Source organism: Chamaea fasciata, unplaced genomic scaffold (assembly GCF_029207755.1).
Source record: "Chamaea fasciata isolate MVZ Bird 193981 ecotype frontalis unplaced genomic scaffold, bChaFas1.0.hap1 SCAF_15, whole genome shotgun sequence".
NCBI classification, from domain to species: Eukaryota; Metazoa; Chordata; class Aves; order Passeriformes; family Sylviidae; genus Chamaea; species Chamaea fasciata.
In genome coordinates this window covers 6,021,416-6,029,395 of record NW_027094100.1, presented here as the reverse complement: position 1 = coordinate 6,029,395, position 7,980 = coordinate 6,021,416, and positions in this window count along the sequence as shown.

The following is a 7,980-nucleotide window of genomic DNA, read 5'->3' as shown; positions in this document are numbered from 1 at the left end:
TCCCTGGGAGAGCAGTTTGAAATGGAGAGAAATAGCATGGTACATTTGAGTTTATGGGGTATCAAAAGGGCTATAGTGGATGGTAATCAAGGCACCAAAGTGAATTATTTATAGCACAATTGCACTTTCTCCTAAGCTACCCTTCAGACAGGTCAGGCCTTGGACACTCACATTAAGGTCTTGTTAAATCCAAATAAGATAAGGTTGTATACAACAATGCAGATACACCAGTTTTTACATTAAATCATGTTCAAGTAAAATGCCTTTGAAGTAGCACTCTGAGAATGACATTACTTTGTTCTTGGGTTAGAGGCACAGACATATTTTACATAAACCTCCCTTCATCTAATTTTTATTGCCTTTTTTGGGTGGTATTTCCTAGTGTATCATGACCTCTATATTTGCAAAATGATGGGACAAAGCAGCCTTCCTTTCCTTGCACAGTAAGGCTGAATAGAAGAGCTTGCCTGGGGATGTTGAGCTCAGGTACCAACTAAGTCCATGCAAACCTTATTTGCACAGAAAAATGGCACCAGTTCTGCACTGCAGAGCACTGCAGTGATTTGCTGCATCACTTTTATGTTGTTGTGACGTAGTCCTTGTGGTCTGCAGGAAAAGACATTAGCCTTCCCAGCCTGGCAGTGAAGTTTTTAGCTACAGGAGTTCTCCCCAAAGGGATGTAAAATCCAGACACTGCACAGTATCCTGCAGAGCCCTCTTTTTTCCCAGGTAGACTTTGCCCCAGCATGATTAAAGAAAACCCAAAACCTAAAAAACTAAGAAATTAATCAGGGCTCTCCACGGCAGAGGTACTACAGAGAAGAGAACAGAACGAACCCCTAAGCACAGTCAGGATACAATTCTCCAGGAAATACAAAGATTAAAGCTTACTTCTCAATCCACATTTTCTATCCAGTTATGGTTCCTAAAAGCTAGTCTTACAGCCTGCAGGCAGGTGTTTCAGGTCCTTTCCTTCGGTGGCAGTTTCATGGTTAGAAGAGGAGAGATCGCATGATCAGATTTTGGAGCAGGGCTGGAAATCACAGAATCACAGACTGATTTGGGTTGGAAGACACATTAAAGCTCATGCACTTCCAACCCACTGCCATGGGCAGGGACACCTTTCACTGAACCAGGTTGCTCCAAGCTCCCTCCAGCACAGCTTTGAACCTTTCCAGGGATGGGGCAGCCACAGCTTCTCTGGGCAACCTGTGCCAGGGCCCCACCACTCTTACAGGGAAGAATTTCTCCCTAATACTCAATCTAAACCTAAACCTCTCAGTTTACAGCCATTCCCCCTGCCCTGTCACTCCATGCCTTTATTAAACATCCCTCTCCAGACTCCCTGGCACCCAGCACAATTCCCTTCCCAGCTGTGCATTCTCAGCTCAGGAGATGTGAGCAGGATGTTGGTCACCTGGGCTCTGGGGCTGTGGGAAGGGGGCACCCAGTGCTGGGCTCTCCTCCCTGCCTTGGTCAAAATCAAGCAGAGCAGAAATACAGTCTCAGCAGAAAACTAATGGCTACGTATTTTTATGAGACTCAATAGCTCTTTAATTGATTTTATTGCTATTTATAGCATTTGCATAATGATGTGAGTCAATATGAAGAGAGTGAAGCAGGAGGTTATAAAAAGCATTTCAGAGTCTTGTTCTCAGGGAGCTGAGTCCAATCTCCACATTTTAACATTTCTGTTTTCTTAATTTTGGTAACGTAGCTGTTTTGCATAACTTCCTGAAGTAGCAGCATTCTGACAACATGCTATCAATAGCATCTGATTGTGCTACCTAGTAAACACCTGATATCAAGTAATTGAATTAAATCTCTAAATACAGGATTTTTGAACTCCCAGTTTTCGAAAAAGAAGTCAAATTTACGTGATTAAATCCCTCTACCAAGGATTTCTCAATCAAGCCAACAATCTTAGTTAATAGTCACAGAAGAGATACCCCTTGTTTAGGCCAGGTCATTGCATTGCCCTTTGTTCCTATGTTTTCCACCTTGAGGTTGTGTCACTGTCTCACTCAAGACAATGTGCCTTCACTGCTACTCAAACTGTCCAAAGCACAAGGTGCAAAGACGATTCACAGGACGATATTATGACTTCAATGCAATCAAAGGTCTTGTTAGCTGTAATTCTCTACATTAAAGACTTTGTATGTTGAATCAGCAGAATGGAGGTCCATTCAAATGGAAGACTTGTAGATAACAAATATCAGATTGTCATCATTACTAGAGGGTTTTGTCCAGCTCTGATGCACAGCAGTCGAGATCTATAACTGCATTAAAAGCAGTGCTCAGTAAACAAAGTTTGGCCAGCCTCATGCAAAATTCCTGTAACTATAGGAGTAGTGCCCACAGACACCTCATCCAATATTTTCTGTCTTGGCAAAAAAAAAAACGACAACCCTTCCCTAGGGATCAGTTTCCCTCACACATTGCAATCCACTGGCTTCATTCCATTCACTACCAACAGGACTAAACCAGGTGATTTTTCTTGTTCTCCGAATGGACTCCAACACAATGAACCACTGGAATGAGAATTCCAGTTATAAAAACATGATTTTATAAAGCTGTAATTAATTCGTTAACAAACTTTTGACAGTAATTAGGATACTGTTTGGCAGAAAACATTACATTGCCATTGTTGTTGTTGTTGTTGTTGTTATTATTATTATTATTATTATTATTATTATTACTACTACTATAATATAATTACTAGAGCCTCCTGCTTCTCTGGGGACAGAGGTCTGAGCAATCTGGTCTAGTGGAAGGTGTCAGTGCCCTTGGCAGGGGGGTTGGAGCTGCATGATCTTGAAGGCACCTTGCAATACAAAACTATTCCATGATTCTAGGACAGCTAAAATGACATAAAGAAGGCAATCAGTAACCCATGGTTTGCTCTAATAGCAAAATAACCCGTTCTCACTTTGCTTGGCTCTGCAATGGCATCAGCTGTGCAGCAAGAAGCTGTCAAAAACCACAAAGTGGGTCTCACCATGTCCATGGGTACCAGAGTAGGGCAGTGGGAGATCATATCCCCTCCCTGGGAGAAGGGATGGGGAACAGCAGAGCCCAGCAGTGACCCACGGCTCCAGCAGCCCCTGGAGATCCACCAGGCAAAGCACAAGCAGAACTGGAGGTGTGATGTGGGGGTCAAAGCCCAGCCACTCCTGAGGGTTCTCAGGGCTGGGGCAGAGCCACAAACTGGGTAGGGCTTGTGCTGGGCCAGCTCAGCCACTCCTGCTCTTGCAGCTTCACATCATCAAACTCTTCCTCAAATACGGTTGCCATCCTAATTAATTACAGAAATTGAGTGAAGACCAGAACTAATGCCAGTCAATACTTGGACATTCTTTCAACTGACAGTCCAAAACCACTTTTAATTTAATAATCCTCACAGCAGCCGTGTGATCTAAATGGGTTTCATTACACTGCTTTTACAGATGAAAAGGGCAGGGACAATAAAAGAATGTCACAACCCCCCTTAAGCCTGACTTCAGGTCATTTGGCAAGGAAGGTAGCTGGGGTAGAAAGCAGAAACCCTGACCAAGAAAGAGAGAAAATCCAACCCACAGATCTGAGATAGAGCATGTTCTTGTTCCTGCCCTCAGAGGGGACAAGAGGCTCAAGTCACTACAGCTCATGCTGCAATTGGGTGTGCATGTACTCTGTGAGATAAAATTACATCTACAGATGGTCTAGACAAAAAACCACTCAGCTAATTTTAGCTTAGACAGAATCTCATGTATGTAACTGGGGGAATAAAATTAGATGCACTTTACATACTTTCTAAATTATCAAAAAATATCTTCCTCCATAAAGAAATATCAACCAAAGCCGAATCTTATGCTCAATACAAGGCAGTATTTAGGGTTTTTTCATGAAATATCACAAGTAACAAAAATCTGTGTCTGTTTTCCGTACATCTACAGACACATTTAGAACTGAGTACTTTTTGCCTATCTTGTAAAATCCCATTATCACACAGTAATGTGTCCCTAGTACCCTTTATGGATTATTTTTCTGCTTTCTCAATTCTGTTAAATAATTAGTGGTAATTGCCCTAAGCAAATAGTTACCCAGCAATCCAATACTGTCAGTATGCAATTTGTGCTTTTGAGATGTCCTTGTCTTCATGTTTGTGTCAGTGGTACCCAGAAGAGGACACTCAAAATGAATATAAGGGCTCGTGGGATGGGGCTTGGAGCAAGCTGGTCTAGTGGAAGGTGTCCCTGCCCATGGCAGGGGGCTGGAATGAGATGCTCTTTAAGGTTCCTTCCAACCCAAACCGTTCTATGATTCCATGATCCTACGAAACTGTTATTTTCAAGCCTGCACCTTGGAGAAATAACAAAAAAGTAATGTTTAAGGCTATCAAGTCTTTTTGCCATTCCACACAGTGCAATAAATGCAGGCTTACCTGTAACACCTCTTGTTTGGGATTATTATTTTTATTATGGGCAGGGATTTCCAGGTTCAGTCTCAGGAGTCAGCAGGTGTGACTGGCAAGTACAGCCTGTTTCACTCCAGACAGAAGGAAATTAGCATCTTTTACACAGTGGTGTGCAGAATAATGGTCCTGTTTACAATAATCAGTACTTTTCATATGAAGTTCTTTGCAAAAAAGAAAAAAAAAAAACAAACACCCAAACCATTTTAAGTTCTTTACAAACAGTAACTCTTAAAATGTGTGGGACGTTTTACCTTCCAAGGAGTAAAAAGCTGGTTTGACTCCTTCAGACAAAGCTGCAAAAAGTGATGATGCCTATGCTATTACAGTAAGTTGTGAGGTGACATTGCGACTCATGGTCCCAGGATGATTTTTAAAAGAATTAATTTTTCATTATTTACTAATTAACATTTATTAATTCCTCCATACTATCAGTTACTTCATTACTTCTTTTTCCAGGGTTACAGACTCTCCACTCCACACAACACTGTTTAAGGGGTTACTACAACATAATTATTAGTACTTACAAAGCCTGGATGTTCAGCACTGCCATGTGCTATTCTAATTTATGTTTTGACCCTTCAGCTCTTCAGAGATGAAAATCAAAACCTTCGAAATCACCTGCATATATTACTGTCTTTATAATAAAAATGTGACTAATATAATTCTAGTCAATTCTGAATATTCCGAAGAATTGCTCAAGGCACAGCTTCTGGATAAAAATAAATGTTCAAACAATTTCATACTTGTGCATAGGGATATCTCTGTGATGCATCATCCTGGTTCCACACAATCATGAAGTAAAACTAAATTGCATTTTAAAAGACCTTCTAACTTCTCATGTGTGTAAAAGTCTCATCACTCATGCATGCACGATCCCTGTAATTGCAGAAGTGGCATTATAACATTGCTGTTTTGACAGTTCTAAGCAATTTTTCATTCTTAGAGATTTTTTTTTTTTTTTTTGGAGGGGGGTACAAACTTAATAACACATTTTACATTCCTTTCAGCAACGTTCAAAATACTCAGAAACAAGTAAAGGGCAGAGCCCTCTCAGCGCTGCATTCACCAAATGGAGATGCCAAGGTGGGCTAAGGACAATCACCTCTGTGGCCCAGCAGACCCAACCTGCTCAGACCTTTGAGCAAAGCCACTGCAATGCTGATCAAGACAAGATCAGCCTCCCCTTTCACCCCCAGAAATAAGAGGTAGCAAGGCCCTGAACTGCTGCCCTTGCACGCACTGAAGCATCCTCACAACCCCAGGGCCAGCATGGAAGGGTATCAGGATCTGGGCATGGTGCCACCTGGGCACAGTGATCCATCCAGCCAACCCACCCATTTGGAGTGATATTACCAACAGGCAGCCCATCAGGCACAGAAAGTGGACATTATTTCTTGGTGACAAGAATTTTACAGCTACATGTCCAATTTCTCTTTTGGCTTTCTGTAATATCTTATCAAAATAAATGAGTCATTTCTGTGCAGGATCATATAAACACTCTCCACTCTGTCTTTGTCTTCCTGAGAAGCTGGCAGACTATATTTGCCTCTCAGTTACCTGGAAAAACAGATTGCTAATATAACCAATGGATGTGATAATATTCCTAAAGCAAAGTTTAACAAAAGGGTGAAATTATTTGAGTCAAACAATTCCCGATGTGTTACTGCTGATAGAAATATCTTCTGCCTCTTGCTTAAATGAGAAAACAACTGCAACAAAAGCCCTTAAAATACATTAAAAAGTAAAAATCTGCATATCTCCAGAAATTACTTTCTCACTAGCATGAGCAATTTTGACCTCAGCATATGTTTGAGAAGTTCTGCTTCCCCTTTTAGAAACTGCTCAGATCTCGGAACTCCTGTTTTAGCTGAAGTTTGATATGCCAGATCAGTCCCCAGCTCATGCAGCATTAAGAGGGAGATTTGCAGAAGTATTTAGGTGCCTAGAAATGAAGACAGGCACCTCATGGGATTCGAAATGAATGTGAACAAGGCTATTTTTGTCAACCTCTGTAGGAATTCATTTGGGCTTTGTAACAGCCAGTGGCACAAGCGACATCTCTGTCACAGTCCAGCCCCTACTCTTGGCTGTGTGCTCATGTCCAGCAGAGTCTGTGTGTACAGCTGGGCCTCTGACCACATGGCTTGGGGACAAAGTGGGAAAACATGAGTGTGGCCCATATCCAGCAGAGTTATCCAAGCTTTACCCTCTCTACATGAGGTGAAAAGAGAGTCCACTACCCCTGTAAAATAGAAATTCTTGAGGATGCATGTTGCACACACAGATATCAGCTACAGCAGGTACTTCACTCAGAGAATCAAAGAATCACAGAATCACAGAATGGTTTTGGTTGGAAGGGACCTTAAAGGCCACCTCATTCTAACCCTCCTGCCATGGGCAGGACACCTTCCACCTAGACCAAGTTGCTCAGAAGAACAGTTTGTTCCTTAATGAGTTCTGTGGTTTGATGACACGTTAATCTCTTGACCAAATACCTTTCACTTCATCTACAGACAATGCAGGCAGCTTTTAGCCAGTCAGGATGGAGCAGAACTTTGACTTTATTTTCCATCATCCTTGACCTGCGACTTCACTCTCCTTTCAGCCAGCACAGATTTCCTCTCTTGCACCGGGCATTACAGAAAGTGACCCCAGTGAGACACAAGACCTGAAAATCCCACTGCAGCTTCATGTGTGAGACAGCTCTGAGAAAAGCCTGTCCAAGTCTTTGGCACAAATTATGTCTTTGTGTGGTAAACATAACAATAATCACTACTTACTCATGGTCCCTTTATCAGTTTGTGTAGCAACAAACCATAAACCCTCCACTGCCTTTCCACTCCAGCACATCAGCGGGCATTGCCAATCAGAATCAGCTAAAAAGAATGAAAATTTCACATGTATTAATCTCATTTATTTCACACCAGATTTGTTCCCTGCCCTCTGTGCCCAAAACCATTCCCACAAAACCTGGTTTGCTCTTAGGAAATGTCTGTGTCTGCAACTCCAACTCCTTCTCCCTTTTCTAATTGCTGATAATGGGTCTGTGCCCAAGCCCAGGGTCTGTGCCAAACAGCTCCGAGTTTGGATTGCAATCTCCTGGTCAAGGGATCTTTGTTTCTGTTTTATTTTCCTCACAATGTGTGCCACAGTCTAGAGACAGAAGGAGCTCTGCATCCCAATCAGGGGCTGACACACAGCGCCTGTGTGTGGAGAATCCTGAGCACAGAAAATAGGAAATGCTACGTGTGATTAACCTTCCCTTCCCCTACCCCGCAGTCTCCACAGAGGCAGATTTGTACATTCTTAATTTTAATTAATAAAATCAATATGCGTGCACTCACACATGTAACACTGCAAATTAGCTTTCAAGAAAAAAAAAAGAAAAAAAGGAAAAAGAAAAATCTCTGACACTCTTTCCCCACAAATGAACTCTTGGAAAATATTTTCACTGGCTGTTATTTCTCTGAACTTGTGAGACCTCCCAAGATGTTTGGCTGAAATGTTCAAGTTCAACATGGACA